Consider the following 13,669-nt stretch of genomic DNA (forward strand, 5'->3'; position numbering starts at 1 on the left):
CTCCACGAAGGAGCCCTCGGGCCATAGGACGTTGGGCATCTTGCCCACCATGGCACCTCCGCACTCCGCCTGAGTGCCACGCACCACCTTCGGCTTGACATTGAAAGTCTTGAGCCATAGGCCGAAATGGGGGCGGATGCAGAAGAAAGCCTCGCACACGACGATAAACGCCGAGATATTGAGGACAAAGTTCAGGGCCAGATCATGGAAATCCAGGCCATAGTAGAACATGAGCCCCCGGACAAATGGGTGGAGAGGGAAGCCTAGTCCGCGGAGGAAATGGGGGAGGAACACCACCCTCTCATGAGGCCTAGGGGTGGGGATGAGCTGCCCCTCTTCGGGAAGCTGGTGCGCAATGTCGTTAGACAAGTATCCGGCCTTCCTCAGTTTTTTGATGTGTCCCTCCGTGACGGAGGAGACCATCCACTTGCCTCCCGCTCCGTACATGGCTGGAGAAGGTTGAGGTGGGGTGTGCGGACTTGGGCGCTGGAGCTCGAGTGCGCGGAAATGGATAGAAAAGGTGGAAGAAGGCATGGATGAAAAGGTGGATCCTTATCCCCTTATATGGGCGGACGCGACTATGCGCCCCCACCAGCCTGGTAAAACTCGCTTATCTCCCAAGCGTCGTAGTCAATGGCGCGGTTGGGTTACCCACACCCATATTGATGAGAATCCCGGAATAAGGGGACATGATCTCTGCTTTAACAAGACGTGCCAAGGAAGCCGCCTCGCTGAACGCGCTGAGGTGGGACAGTGAAACGATTCGAATAAAGACTTGGCCGTTGTGTGATGTCACTCTCTAGAATACGTCAGCAGATTAGATTTGTGTAAATATTATTCTCTATATGGCAATATGTGGAAACTTATTTTGCAGAGCCGGACACTACCTTTGTGTTCAAAATCTTCTATGAAGTACTTGGAGGAGGAACCCACCTTGCAATGCCGAAGACAATCTGCGCACCGGACTCGTCGTCATTGAAGCCTGGTTCAGGGGCTACTGAGGGAGTCCTGGATTAGGGGGTGTCCGGATAGCCGGACTATACCTTCGGCCAGACTCCTGGACTATGAAAATACAAGATTGAAGACTTCGTCCCGTGTCCGGAAGGGACTTTCCTTGGCGTGGAAGGCAAGCTTGGCGATACAGATATGTAGATCTCCTACCATTGTAACTGACTCTGTGTAACCCTAGCCCTCTCCGGTGTCTATATAAACCGGAGGGTTTTAGTCCGTAGGATGAACAACAATCATACCATAGGCTAGCTTTTAGGGTTTAGCCTCTCTGATCTCGTGGTAGATCTACTCTTGTACTACCCATATCATCAATATTAATCAAGAAGGACGTAGGGTTTTACCTCCATCAAGAGGGCCCGAACCTGGGTAAAACATCGTGTCCCCTGCCTCCTGTTACCATCCGACCTAGACGCACAGTTCGGGACCCCCTACCCGAGATCCGCCGGTTTTGACACCGACAGGCGTCTTCCTCCTCCTCCTCCTGTGAGATCTGCAAGTACCGCAGTGGTCAAGCATAACCCCAAGCACGCCAAGGTCAACTTGTTGAATGCAGCTCAGGTAGAGGACTCGTCAGATGTCATCATGGGTAACTTTCCAGTTAACTCTACTCCTGCAAAAGTTCTTTTTGACACTGGTGCATCGCATTGTTTCATGTCAAGATCATTTGTTTCCAAGCATGACTTCGTTTCGCAAATGTTGGGTAAACCTATGGGAGTGGTTTCTCCGGCTAAGTCTATGAGGGCTACTTCAATAGTTCCGGATGTTTCTATCATGATGGGTTGCTTCAAGTTTCTGGCTTTCTAAGCACAAGGCTCAGCTTGATTGTGCTGTCAGGTAGATTCAATTGACTCATTCGTCTGAGGATGTAATTGTCTTTGTCGCCAATGACGATACCATCTGTTTGTTTTCTCTCAATGAGAAGGGTGAGTTGGATGCCATCTCTCAAATTCCATTCGTTTGCGAATATCAAGATGTCTTTCCAGAAGAGCTTCCAAGAATGCCTCCGCACCGGCCAGTTGAATTTGTTATCGATCTTGAATCTGGTACGGAACCTGTTTGCAAACGTCCTTACAAGCTTGGACCTGAAGAGTTGAAGGAGCTGAAGAAGCAACTCGATATTCAAGAGCGAATGGGTCTCATCCGACCTAGTTCTTCTCCGTGGGGTTGTGGAGTTCTTTTTGTGAAGAAGAAGGATGGAACGGACGGACTTTGTGTTGACTACCATCCATTGAACAAGAAGACTATAAAGAACAAGTACCCACTTCCCAACATCAACGAGTTGTTTGAACAACTCAAAGGTGCTCAAGTATTCTCCAAGCTTGATCTCCGTATGGGCTATCACCAGATTCGAATTCGTGAGCAAGATATCCCCAAGACAGCATTCAGAACAAGCTATGGTTCATATGAATACACTGTTATGTCTTTTGGCCTCGTCAACGCTCCTCCGACATTCTCTCGCATGATGAACTTCATCTTCAACCCCTACACAAATGACTTCGTCTTGGTCTACCTCGATGACATTTTGGTCTTTTCCAAGAACAAGGAAGATCATGCCAAGCACTTGCGTTTGGTGCTGGATAAGCTCAGAGAACATCAGTTCTATGCCAAGTTTTCAAAGTGCGAGTTTTGGCTCGATGAGGTTCTCTATCTTGGGCATATCATCTCTGCCAAGGGCATAGCGGTGAATCCTGAGAAGGTGTCTGCAATTGTGAATTGGGAACCACCTCAGAACGTGAAGCAACTCCGCAACTTCCTTGGTCTCGCAAGCTATTGTCGAAGGTTTGTTGAGAACTTCGCAAAGATCGCGAAGCCTCTTTCAAACCTTCTCCAGGAGCACGTGAAGTACGTTTGGTCTCCTGAATGTGACATTGCTTTCAACACCTTGAAAGAGAAATTAGTCACTGCTCCAGTTCTGACTCCTCCTGATGAATCCAAACCGTCCGAGGTCTTCTGCGATGCCTCTCTTCAAGGTCTTGGTGCAATGTTGATGCAAGAGAAGAAAGTTGCGGCTTATACCTCTCGCCAGTTGAAGCCCAACGAGAAAAACTACCCCACTCATGACCTCGAGTTGGCGGCAGTTGTGCATGCTCTTTTGACTTGGAGACATCTCTTATTGGGAAGAAAAGTGGACATCTTCACTGACCACAAGAGTCTCAAGTACATCTTCACTCAGCCTAATCTCAACCTCAGGCAGACTCGTTGGGTCGAAATGATTCAAGAGTATAATCCAAGCATCGAATATACTCCAGGCAAGGCCAATGTAATTGCTGACGGATTGAGCAGGAAGGCTTACTGCAACAGTCTGATTCTCAAGCCTTACCAACCCGAGCTTTGTGAAGCTTTCCGCAAACTCAATCTGCAAGTTGTTCCTCAAGGTTTCCTCGCCAACCTCCAAGTCTCTCCTACTTTGGAATATCATATTCGTGAGGCTCAACTTCTTGATGCTATGGTGAAGAAGCTGAAGATTGGGATTGCCAAGAGTCAACCCAAGTACAAGTGCTATCGCCTTGATGACAAGGATACTCTCTTCCTCGAGGATCGCATTGTTGTGCCTAAAGGTGACCTTCGTAAAGTCATTATGAATGAGGCTCACAATTCACTCCTCTCCATACACCCTGGGAGTACAAAGATTTACCAGGACCTCAAGCAGGCGTATTGGTGGACTCGAATGAAGCGCGAGATTGCTCAGTTCGTGAATGAATGTGATGTCTGCAAAAGAGTGAAGGCAGAACACCAACGACCAGCTGGTCTCCTCCAACCTCTTGCCATTCTAGAATGTAAATTTGACCACATTGAGATGGACTTCGTGACTGGGTTTCCAAAGTCCAAGCGTGGCAATTATGCTATATTCGTTGTCATCAACAAACTCACTAAAGTGGCTCATTTCCTTCCTATCAAAGAATCCATCACAGCAGCTCAATTGGCAGAGCTTTATACCTCTCGGATCGTCTCTCTGCACGGCATTCCACAGTTGATTTCTTCAGATCGTGGCAGCATCTTCACCTCCAAGTTTTGGGATTCTTTTTCAGAAGGCCATAGACACCAACATCCGTTTCAGCACAGCTTTTCACCCTTAAACTAGCGGCCAAGTCGAGCGTGTCAATCATTCTAGAAGATATGCTCAGGGCTTGCGTTATCTCTTTCACTATGAAGTGGGAAGATTATCTTCCATATGCCGAGTTCTCCTACAACAACAGTTTTCAAGCGAGTTCAGGCAAGGCCCCATTTGAAATTCTCTATGGCAGGAAGTGTCGTACTCCTCTTAACTGGTCAGAGACTGGTGAACGTCAACTTCTTGGAAATGACTTGATCACAGAGGCAGAAGAGATGTGCAAAGTCATTCGTGATAACCTCAAAGCAGCGCAATCGCGCCAGAAGAGCTACTATGATAGTAAGCATCGTGATTTGGCTTTCGAGATCGGAGACCATGTTTACCTCCGTGTCTCTCCAATGAAAGGTACTCGTCGCTTCGGTATAAAAGGGAAGCTTGCCCCTAGATACATGGGTCCTTTCAAGATCGTCAGCAAGAGAGGCGATCTCGCCTATCAACTCGAGCTTCCCTCCAACTTTGCAAATGTGCACGACGTGTTCCATGTCTCTCAGCTTCACAAGTGCTTCAAGACCCCTGACCGCACCGTCAACTTCGAAGACATTGATCTCCAAGAAGACCTTTCTTATCGTGAGCATCCCGTTGCTATCCTTGAAGAAACTGAGCGCAAGACTCGCAACAAGTCAATCAAATTCCTAAAAGTCAAGTGGTCACACCATTCCGACCGTGAAGCCACCTGGGAACGCGAGGATCACCTCCGTTCTGAGTACCCAGAGTTTTTCTAGTCCTAGATCTCGGGACGAGATCCTTTCGTAGTGGTGGAGTGTTGTAACACCCCGGATGTAATTTACCTTATCTGTATCCCAACTCTTGCCGTTTCCGGCACTAAGTTATTTTATTTCATCGTTGTCGGGTTTTTGTCTCTGTGTGTTGTTGTCTTTGTCATGCACCTCATATCATGTCATCATGTGCATTGCATTTGCATACGTGTTCGTCTCATGCATCCGAGCAATTTCCCCGTTGTCCGTTTTGCATTCCGGTGCTCCTATGTCCTCCGGTGGTCCTTTCTACCTCTTTTCGTGTGTGGGGGTTAAACATTTCCGGATTGGACCGATACTTGCCATGCGGCCTTGGTTTACTACCGGTAGACCGACTGTCAAGTTTCGTGCCATTTGGACTTCGTTTGATACTCCAACGGTTAACCGAGGGATCAAAAAGGCCCCGTGTGTGTTGCAGCCCAACACCTCTCCAAAGTGGCCCAAAACCCACCTAAACCCTCTCTATCATCTAGAGCGTTCGATCACGATCGCGTGGCCGCAAACCAAACCTCATTCTGAGCTTCCTAACTCCCTCTACCTCTATAAATAGACCCCCATATCCAAATCCCGGGTCTTCTTCCCCCGAAACCCTAAAAACCCGCTCGCGCCGCCACCGGACATGTCCGCCTCCTAGCGGACGAGATCCCACCGCCGCGCCCAGCCTGTCAGAGCGCGACACATGGCCTCCCGCCGACCTCCACCACGCGCGGCCCGCCCGGCCCGCGTAGAGCCCCCGAGGGCCCGAGTTGTCCCCGTGCCCGCCGCCGTTCCTCCGCCGCGACGCCTCCACGCCAGCGCCGACCCCGCCGCCTCGCTCGCCGGACGTCTCCGCCGGCCACCGTCGCGGATGCCGCCGGCGCCCGCCGCCCCGTCCGCCGCCCTCGCGCCGCGCCGGTCGGCCTCCTCCTCGCCGCCGCATCGACCTCGCCGTCGCCGGTAAGCCGCGCCGCTCCAGCCACCTCTAAGTCCGGCGTCATCCCCGTCTCTGGCAACCTCCTGCTACAGTATCGCTACAGTGCGCCGATCCGGATCTCAGATCTGGAAAACCCTAATCTCGGGGTTGACTTTTCCCTCTCCTCTCAGTAATTGTTAGGCTTTTTCATCATGTCATAACTCTGCATCCGTAGATCATATTCGTGCGTGTAGCATATCAAAATGTTGTCTCGACGAGTACATCATTTCATCGCATTGCATCATTTTCATTTGAGCTCATCTTGATGCCCGAAATGCTGTTGGAACAGGGCTATGTGGTGAATTTATCAGATCTGTTTCAGCAAATAGCCTTTGTCATTTTTGCCATGATTAATGTGTGCATGATATGATCCTGAGCTCTACATGTGTTTTGTAGAATGCCATGCCATATTTACAGCGGTGCTTTCCATGTATTTTTTTTATATTTGTGGTGACTAGCACAAGCTTGCAAAGTAGTGTAATCGGTAATGCTGATTTCAAGGACTTCGAATTTCACTAAGTCTTTGTCCTGATTTTGTTGTTATGCCATATGTTCATGTTGTTTCCTAGTGATCCGTGCCTCTTTTGAGGATGATCATTAAGGATGTTTTGTTAATATTGTGGTGCTCTATCCATCCATGTATTTGTTTGCATTTATGGAGCACCCTAGCTTGAGTCAATCGAGCTCTACTTTTGCTATAAAATGTTCCTGGCAGATTGTCGACATGTTTAGCGATTTTGCTGAGGATGTTGCTATTGATCCGTGCAAGCTATGATGTTGTTCTTGCCATGTCTAACTTCTATGCCATGTATTATTGATGGGTGTATGCTTAGTTTGTCATGCCATGCTCTATAGTGAGTGCATCGAGCTCGTAAACATGCCTACTCGTTAACTGATTTGCATGCTCCAGTTTTTTACCAAGTATGAATCTGTTTATGTTTTTGCTATGTTCACGTGCTTGCAATTGTATTTTCTGATCCCTTGTGGCTCAAGGTCACTAAGGGACTTTTGTTAAGTGCTTTGAGTAGCTTCATGCCATGCCTTGCCTTGCCATGTTAAGATCCTATAGCTTGTAGTTTTCATGCTCTAAAGTGTGCTTCCTGATGATAAATTCCAGAGTTGTGTTAATTTCACTAAGTCTGAAACCTGTTGCCATTTACACTTTTGCCATGCTTGTTTGAACCTGTTAATGGATGAATTAGTTGTAGCTCAGTGTTCATATTTTGTCAAGATTCATGAGTGGATCCCTGCCATGTATTTTTTTGCTATGTTTGAGTGTTGTAGCATATTTATCTTGATGCATTTAGTTGGTCACTTGCTGATTATCGCAGACCGATGCCATATTTGTTTTGCTTGCCATTTCCAAACCGTGCATCCGATTCCGGTGATCTTTATATCGATTTCAACCGAAATCACCTCACCTTTCCAGTGGCACTCTTGGATTTCCATGTTGAGGCCAGGTTATATCATTCCTTGTCAAATCTTGCATATGCATCACATACCGCATCTCGCATATCATACCATGTTTGCATCATGTTGTTTGAGCATTGCACGTGGTTGATTGTGTTCTGTTTGCTTGTTGTTCTTGTTTGGGTAGAGCCGGAAGACGAGTTCGTGAAGGAGCAGCCCGTTGAGTTCGCTTACGAGGATCAAGGCAACTCTGACAACTTTGCAGGCAAGATGATCATACCCTCGAAATCACTTCTATCTTTGCTTGCTAGATGCTCGCTCTTTTGCTATGCCTATGCTACGATACCTATGAAGTAAATATGCCCTAGAGGCAATAATAAAGTTATTATTTATTTCCTTATATCATGATAAATGTTTATTATTCATGATAGAATTGTATTAACCGGAAACATAATACATGTGTGAATACATAGACAAACAGTATGTCACTAGTATGCCTCTACTTGACTAGCTCGTTGAATCAAAGAAGGTTAAGTTTCCTAGCCATAGACATGAGTTGTCATTTGATTAACAGGATCACATCATTGGAGAATGATGTGATTGACTTGACCCATTCCGTTAGCATAGCACTTGATCGTTTAGTTTGTTGCTATTGCTTTCTTCATGACTTATACATGTTCCTATAACTATGAGATTATGCAACTCCCGTTTACCGGAGGAACACTTTGTGTGCTACCAAACATCACAACGTAACTGGGTGATTATAAATGTGCTATACAGGTGTCTCCGAAGGTACTTGTTGGGTTGGCGTATTTCGAGATTAGGATTTGTCACTCCGATTGTCGGAGAGGTATCTCTGGGCCCACTTGGTAATGCACATCACTATAAGCCTTGTAAGCATTACAACTAATGAGTTAGTTGCAGGATGATGAGTTACGGAATGAGTAAAGATACTTGCCGGTAACGAGATTGAACTAGGTATTGAGATACCGAAGATGGAATCTCGGGCAAGTAACATACTGATGACAAAGGGAACAACGTATGTTGTTATGCGGTTTGACCGATAAAGATCTTCGTAGAATATGTAGGAGCCAATATGAGCATCCAGTTTCCGCTATTGGTTATTGACCGGAGACGTGTCTCGTTCATGTCTACATAGTTCTCGAACCCGTAGGGTCCGCACGGTTAAAGTTCGATGACGGTTATATTATGAGTTTATGTGTTTTGATGTACCGAATGAGTTCGGAGTCCCGGATGAAATCGGGGACATGACGAGGAGTCTCGAAATGGTCGAGACGTAAAGATCGATATATTGGACGAATATATTCGGACATCGGAAAGGTTCCGAGTGATTCGGGTATTTTCGGAGGTACCGGAGAGTTACGGGAATACGAGGAAGAAGCAATGGGCCTTAATGGGCCTTAGTGGGAAGGACCAGGAGGTGGCGCGCGCCCCTCCCAAGCCCAGTCCGAATTGGACAAGGGGTTTGAGGCGTGGCCCCTCTCTCCCTTCCTTCCCCTCTTCCCCCCTTTCCCCCTTTCTCCTAGTTGGACTAGGAAAGGAGGAAACCTACTCCAACTAGGAGTAGGAATCCTACTCCCCTGGCGTGCCCCTCCTAGGGCCGGCCTCCTTTCCCCTTGCTCCTTTATATACGAGGGTAGGGGGGCACCTCTAGACACAAGTTGATCTTCATGATCGTTCCCTTAGTCGTGTGCGGTGCCCCCCTCTAGACTAGGGAGGGGGGCCACCCCCTTCCTTCCTTCTCCTTTTCCCTTCCCTTTCCTTCTCTCCTACTCCTACAACTTGGAAGGGATCCTAGTTCTACTAGGAAAAGGGGAATCCTATTCCCGGTGGGAGTAGGACTCCCCTAGGGCGCGCCGTAGAGAGGGCCGGCCCCTCCCCTCCTCCACTCCTTTATATACGTGGTCAGGGGGCACCCCATAGACACAACAATTGATCTATTGATCTCTTAGCCGTGTGCGGTGCCCCCCTCCACCATAATCCACCTCGATCATATCGTAGCGGTGCTTAGGCGAAGCCTTGCGTCGATAGAACACCATCATCGTCACCACACCGTCGTGCTAACGAAACTCTCCCTCAACACTCGGCTGGATCGGAGTTCAAGGGACGTCATCGAGTTGAACGTGTGCAGAACTCGGAGGTGTCGTGCATTCGGTACTTGATCGGTCGGATCATGAAGACGTACGACTACATCAACCGCGTTGTGCTAATGCTTCCGCTTTCGATCTACGAGGGTACATGGACAACACTCTCCCCTCTCGTTGCTATGCATCACCATGATCTTGCGTGTCCGTAGGAAATTTTTTGAAATTACTACGTTCCCCAACAGTGGTATCAGAGCCAGGTTTTATGCGTTGATGTAATATGCATGACTAGAACACAAGTGAGTTGTGGGCGATATAAGCCATACTGCTTACTAGCATGTCATACTTTGGTTCGGCGGTATTGTTGGATGAAGCGGCCCGGACCGACATTACGCGTACGCTTACGCGAGACTGGTTCTACCGACGTGCTTTGCACACAGGTGGCTGGCGGGTGTCAGTTTCTCCAACTTTAGTTGAACCAAGTGTGGCTACGCCCGGTCCTTACGAAGGTTAAAACAGCACCAACTTGACAAACTATCGTTGTGGTTTTGATGCGTAGGTAAGAACAGTTCTTTCTCAGCCCGTAGCAGCCACGTAAAACTTGCAACAATAAAGTAGAGGACGTCTAACTTGTTTTTGCAGGGCATGTTGTGATGTGATATGGTCAAGACATGATGAGATATAAGTTGTTGTATGAGATGATCATGTTTTGTTGAAGTTATCGGCAACCGGCAAAAGCCTTATGGTTATCTCTCTATTGCATAAGATGCAAGTGCCAAATAATTGCTTTACTTTATCGCTATGCGATAGCAATAGTTGCAAGAGCAATTGTTGGCGAGACAACCATGTGACGACACATTGATATAGATCAAGATGATGGAGATCATGGTGTCATGCCGGTGACGATGGAGATCATGACGATGCTTTGGAGATGGAGACCAAAGGCACAAGATGATGATGGCCATATCATGTCACATATTATGATTGCATGTGATGTTTATTTTTTATACATCTTATTTTGCTTAGTTTGGCGGTAGCTTTATAAGATAATCTCTCACTAAATTCTCAAGGTATAAGTGTTCTCCCTGAGTATGCACCGTTGCGAAAGTTCTTTGTGCTGAGACACCACGTGATGATCGGGTGTGATAGGCTCTACGTTCAAATACAACGGGTGCAAAACAGTTGCACACGCGGAATACTCAGGTTAAATTTGACGAGCCTAGCATATAACAGATATGGCCTCGGAACACGGAGACCGAAAGGTCGAGCGTGAATCATATAGTAGATATGATCAACATAGTGATGTTCACCATTGAAACTACTCCATCTCATGTGATGATCGGACATGGTTTAGTTGATATGGATCACGTGATCACTTAGAAGATTAGAGGGATGTCTGTCTAAGTGGGAGTTCTTAAGTAATATGATTAATTGAACTTTAATTTATCATGAACTTAGTCCTGGTAGTATTAGCATATCTATGTTGTAGATCAATAGCTCGCGATATTGCTCCCCGTTTAATTTTTATATGTTCCTAGAGAAAACTAAGTTGAAAAATGTTAGTAGCAATGATGCGGATTGGATCCGTCATCTGAGTATTATCCTCATTGTTGCACAGAAGAATTATGTCCTTGATACACCGCTAGGTGACAGACCTATTGCAGGAGCAGATGCAGACGTTCTGAACGTTTGGCTAGCTCAATATGATGACTACTTGATAGTTTAGTGCACCCTGCTTAACGGCTTAGAATCGGGACTTCAAAGATGTTTTGAACGTCATGGAACATATGAGATGTTCCAGGAGTTGAAGTTAATATTTCAAGCAAATACCTGAGTTGAGAGATATGAAGTCTCCAACAAGTTCTATAGCTAAAACATGGAGGAGAATAGCTCAAGGAGTGAGCATGTGCTCAGATTGTCTGGGTACTACAATCGCTTGAATCAAGTGGGAGTTAATCTTCCAGATAAAATAGTGATTGACAGAATTCTCTAGTCACCATCACCAAGTTAGTAGAACTTCGTGATGAACTATAATATGCAAGGGATAACGGAAACGATTCCCAAGCTCTTCGTGATGCTGAAATCAACGAAGGTAGAAATCAAGAAAAGCATCAAGTGTTGATGGTAAACAAAACCACTAGTTTCAAGTAAAGGGACAAAGGGAAGAAAGGGGAACTTCAAGAAGAATGGCAAGCAAGTTGCTGCTCAAGTGAAAAACCCAAGTCTGGACCTAAGCCTGAAACTAAGTGCTTCTACTGCAAAGGCACTGGTCACTGGAAGCGGAACTACCCCAAGTAATTGGCGGATAAGAAGGATGGCAAAGTGAACATAGGTATATTTGATATACATATTATTGATGTGTACTTTACTAGTGTTTATAGCAACCCCTCAGTATTTGATACTAGTTCAGTTGCTAAGAATAGTAACTCGAAACGGGAGTTGCAGAATGAACAGAGACTAGTTAAGGGTGAAGTGACGATGTGTATTGGAAGTGGTTCCAAGATTGATATGATCATCATCACACACTCCCTATACTTTCGGGATTAGTGTTGAACCTAAAATAAATGTTATTTAGTGTTTGCGTTGAGCATGAATATGAATGGATCGTGTTTATTGCAATACGGTTATTCATGTAAACTAGAGAATAATTGTTGTTCTATTTACATGAATAAAACCATCTATGGTCATACACCCAATGAAAATGGTTTGTTGGATCTCGATCATAGTGATTCACATTTTCATAATATTGAAGCCAAAAGATGCAAAGTTAATAATGATAGTGCAACTTATTTGTGGCACTGTCGTTTAGGTCATATTGGTGTAAAGCGCATGAAGAAAATCCATGCTGATGGGCTTTTGGAATCACTTGATTATGAATCAGTTGATGCTTGCGAACCATGCCTCATGGGCAAGATGACTAAGACTCCGTTCTCCGGAACAATGGAGCGAGCAACTGATTTGTTGGAAATCATACATACTGATCTATGTGGTCCGATGAATATTGAGGCTCGCGACAGGTATCATTATTTTCTGATCTGCACAGATGATTTGAGCAGATATGAGTATATCTACTTGATGAAACACAAGTCTGAAATATTTGAAAAGTTCAAAGAATTTCAGAGTGAAGTGGAGAATCATCGTAACAAAAATAAAAGTTTCTACGATATGATCGCGGAAGTAAAATATTTGAGTTACGAGTTTGGCCTTTAGTTAAAACAATGTAAAATAGTTTCACTACTCATGCCACGTGGAACACCACAGTGTAATGGTGTGTCCGAACGTCGTAACCGTGCTTTATTAGATATGGTGCGATCTATGATGTCTCTTACCGATTACCACTATCATTTTGGGGTTATGCATTAGAGACAGCTACATTCACGTTAAATAGGACACCATCTAAATCCATTGAGATGACACCGTATGAACTATGGTTTGGCAAGAAACCTAAGTTGTCGTTTCTTAAAGTTTGAGGTTGCAATGCTTATGTGAAAAAGTTTCAACTTGATAAGCTCAAACCCAAATCGGAGAAGTGCGTCTTCATAGGATACTCAAAAGAAAATGTTGGGTACACCTTCTATCACAGATCCGAAGACAAGATATTCATTGCTGAGAATGGATCCTTTCTAGAGAAGGAGTTTCTCTCGAAAGAAGTGAGTGGGAGGAAAGTAGAACTTGATGAGGTAACTGTACCTGCTCCCTTATTGGAAAGTAGTTCATCACAGAAATCTGTTCCTGTGACTACTACACCAATTAGTGAGGAAGCTAATGATGATGATCATGTAACTTCAGATCAAGTTACTACCGAACCTCGTAGGTAAACCAGAGTGAGATCCACACCAGAGTGGTACGGTAATCCTATTCTGGAGGTCATGTTACTTGACCATGACGAGCCTACGAACTATGAGGAAGCGATGATGAGCCCAAATTCCACGAAATGGCTTGAGGCCATGAAATCTGAGATGAGATCCATGTATGAGAACAAAGTATGGACTTTGATTGACTTGCCCATTGATCGGTGAGCCATTGAGATTAAATGGATCTTCAAGAGGAAGACGGACGCTGATAGTAGTGTTACTATCTACAAAGCTAGAATTGTCGCAAAAAGGGTTTTCGACAAGTTCAAGGTGTTGACTAGGATGAGAGTTTCTCACTCGTATCTATGCTTAAGTCTGTCCGAATCATGTTAGAAATTGCCGCATTTTATGAAATCTGGCAAATGGATAAACAAAATTGCATTCCTTAATAGGTTTTATTAAAGAAGAGTTGTATATGATGCAAAAAAAGAAAGTTTTGTCAATCCTAAAGGTGCTAACAAAATATGCAA

Source organism: Triticum urartu, chromosome 2 (genome assembly GCF_003073215.2).
Source record: "Triticum urartu cultivar G1812 chromosome 2, Tu2.1, whole genome shotgun sequence".
Classification (NCBI taxonomy): Eukaryota; Viridiplantae; Streptophyta; class Magnoliopsida; order Poales; family Poaceae; genus Triticum; species Triticum urartu.